The 3,265-nt window shown below is 41.1% G+C and overlaps 1 non-coding gene across 1 annotated transcript; it reads right to left on the bottom strand.

The window, feature by feature from the left end:
• Nucleotides 1-2,028: 2,028 nt before the first annotated feature.
• On the bottom strand, nucleotides 2,029-2,135 carry LOC118489421. The gene has a single exon (XR_004887441.1). It is a non-coding gene; the product is annotated as a small nucleolar RNA R71 (small nucleolar RNA).
• Nucleotides 2,136-3,265: the final 1,130 nt, after the last annotated feature.

Here is a 3,265-nt window from a genome sequence, read left to right as displayed (position 1 = left end):
ATCATCCATTGTCCATCATAGAGTGTGTGAGTCATCTCGGGATCCAAGATTGAAGGTAAGAGTTCTTGACAATCAAAGGCCATGTTTGCCTAAGTCTCTTACATCACATGGTGAAGACAAGTGTTTAGTGTAATACTTTTTATTTTTAATCTTTTGCACTTTTTAATTGGTTTTGTATTAATGACTTTAATTACTAGTTTCTTATGTTGAAGGTGATTCTTCCTTATCGTTTGTCCGTGGTGTCTTGGCATTATTTTACTGTCTATATAAAATAAAAGATTTTCACCATTCATATCTCCACGGTCTATATGGAGGTATGTTGGCTACCTGGTCGGGGGTTAAGGGAATGGTTTGGTAAGAGGCTTGCCATTGTTCAGTGTATAGATCCTGCAAAGGACCTGGATCAAATTTAGTAGGACCTCCTTCAATACCCAAAAGGTGTTGGATGGCGGGGGTCCAAACTCTTTGATCCCCTCATAAGTTAAACTACTATTAAAACTTTAACCCAGCTACTTAGGACTATATCCCTGCTGACTCAGACTACTTAGCTGAGGGTAACGTCGCCTTCAAAAGAGGGGCCTACCACATTATGCATTAAAAACTTAATTAATTATCTTTCAATAATCTGACCCTTTAGGATTGTATCCTTGCTGACTCAAACTACTGGGTTGAGGGTAACGTCACCTTCAAAAGAGGGGCCTACTACAATAACTAAGATAATCTCTTAAACAAGTGCAAAAGTGCGAAAATAATTAAAGGTTACACTACACACGAGTTGGATCCAAGTGATTCATCTTGTCTATCAGTTTTTATTTTTATTTTATTTTTCAGCATTTTAGTTAGTTTTATATTTTTAGTTTAAAAGACTTTTTCTAACATTTTGATTTGATTAGACGTTGAGGATAAACCAGTACTAAAAGCTCTTATGTCCTTGGACGACCTCGGTATCTTACCAACACTATACTACGTCCACGATGGGTGCACTTGCCCATATGTGTGTTTAGTTTTAGTAAATATTGTGTTTTATAAATTTAAAACTTGGCTAAAAGGTGTAAAAGGGCTTAAAATATATACCTAAAATATAACACACTTCACGCACATCAAGTTTTTGGCGTCATTGCCGGGGACACAAAGATTTTAAGGAAGTTAGGAATCAACGGCCTAATCATTTTTTTTCGATTTATCTTTTTATTTTTTTAGGATTTTCTTAATTTTTCAGCTTCTGCAGAGCTCAGCACGGGTCGTGCCTGGTCGGACACAGGCCGTGCCTGGTCGGACATGGGCCGTGCCCAGCAGTGTCACTGGCAGTTTTTATTTTCCGAGTTATAGAGGGCTGAGCACGTGGCCGTGTCGGTGCAACACGGGGCCGTGTCCAACTTTCCAGTAACAGGGATCCGAAAAAAATTCGCTGTATCTCCGACCACGGGCTATGTTCAGTGAGCACGGGGCCGTGGTGAACTTTCTGACCAACATTCTTTTCTGTTTTTATTGCAGGATTTGGAACAAGACGCCTCATCTGAACCTTCTACGTAGTGTATGAGCTCCAGTTCTAATAAAGACATAAAAGAACCTCTAGAAGAACCCGAACGCTTTCTCAGAAAAAGACTTAAAGCTAAAAACCAAGAGAAGGTTTCGGGGGACCCACTTCCAATGGCGGACGAATGTACCCTCATGGATTACCTATGACCCACCGTAGGTAATCTCGGCGCCGCTATTAATGCACCGAATGTTGAAGCCAACAACTTCGAACTTCGGCCATATTTGATACAAATGCTTCAAAACTCCGCAACCTTTCATGGGCTTGCGGACGAGGATCCCCATCTACATATTACTAATTTCTTAGATATATGTGATACCTTTCGGATCAATGGAGCATCAAATGACGCCATCCGCCTTCGAATGTTTCCATTTTCACTAAAAGACCGAGCAAAAGCTTGGCTCAACGCCCTCCCAGTTGGTTCGGTAAACACCTGGGATGAACTAGCCCAAAAATTTCTATATAAGTATTTCCCTCCCGCTAAAACGGCTAAATTAATGACTGAAATTAATACATATTCACAAGAGGATGGGGAATCCTTATATGAAACTTGGGAAAGGTTCAAGGAGCTATTGCGAAAGTGTCCCCATCACGGTCTTGCGGTATGGCAACAAGTATCCACCTTCTATAATGCGTTGTTGCCACACACGAGACAAACACTTGACTCTAGCTCCGGGGGACTTTTAGGTAATCGCCGCCCACATGAAATATACAATCAAATCGAGGAAATTGCTCAAACCAATTTTCAGTGGCACACTCCCCGAGGCAATAAGTCTATTGCCCTGGGCGCCCATAAGGTTGATGAAAGCACTTCTTTACAAGCCCAAATCGAGGCCCTTTCTTCAAAAATTAAAAAGTTAGAAATGACAAAAACAGTCTCAGTTGTGGCTTGTGAAGGGTGTGGTGGGCCACACGAAAATTGGAGTTGTATGAAAGAAACAAATGATCAATCCGAGTCGGTAAACTACATTGATAATAGACCTAGGCCGTCGGGTCCTCCAACGGGTACCTACAACCAAGGATGGCGTAACCACCCTAACCTTAGTTGGAGAGAACCCGGCAATGGTAGTAACCAACAAAGTCTAAATCAACGAACAAACTTTCAACAACCAAGAAATAAGTCACAAAATTTCCCTCAACAACAAGGTGGACGAGAAAGGCTTGAAGATACTATATCTCGCCTGATCTTCGGCACTGAAAAGAAAAACTCGGATCGGTTTCAACAATTGGAATCAAATTTTAGAAATCAACAAGCTAGTATACAAAACATTGAAAAACAAATAAATCAACTAGCTCAAAATTTTTCCTAGAGACCACAAGGCGCGTTACCAAGTAATACCGAAACAAACCCAAAAGCACAAGTTCATCTCATAACATTAAGAAACCGTACCGTGGGTCCCGTGGAAGCTCTGCCACCACTAACTGAGGAAAGCACACCACCGCCCAACAAGAGAAGGCTTCTACTCTACTTCAAGAGCCCACCAACGCTCCTCCGGTTCCGTACCCCGATAGGTTAATTCGTCAAAAGACTAATGAGCAATTCTCAAAATTCGAAAGTCTACTAAAACAATTGCATGTTAATATTCCTTTCATCGAAGTCCTAACTCAAATGCCTAAATACTCAAAATTCATGAGGGACTTCCTCACTCAAAAAAGGAAAATTGAATCATTGTAATTAGTTAACCTAGGCGAAGAATGCTCCGCCCTCGTACTCAACAAACTTCCCCA

This window comes from Helianthus annuus, chromosome 17 (assembly GCF_002127325.2).
Source record: "Helianthus annuus cultivar XRQ/B chromosome 17, HanXRQr2.0-SUNRISE, whole genome shotgun sequence".
Lineage (NCBI taxonomy): Eukaryota > Viridiplantae > Streptophyta > Magnoliopsida > Asterales > Asteraceae > Helianthus > Helianthus annuus.
Note: the sequence above shows the minus strand (reverse complement) of the source record. Positions and strands in the feature narration are given on the sequence as shown.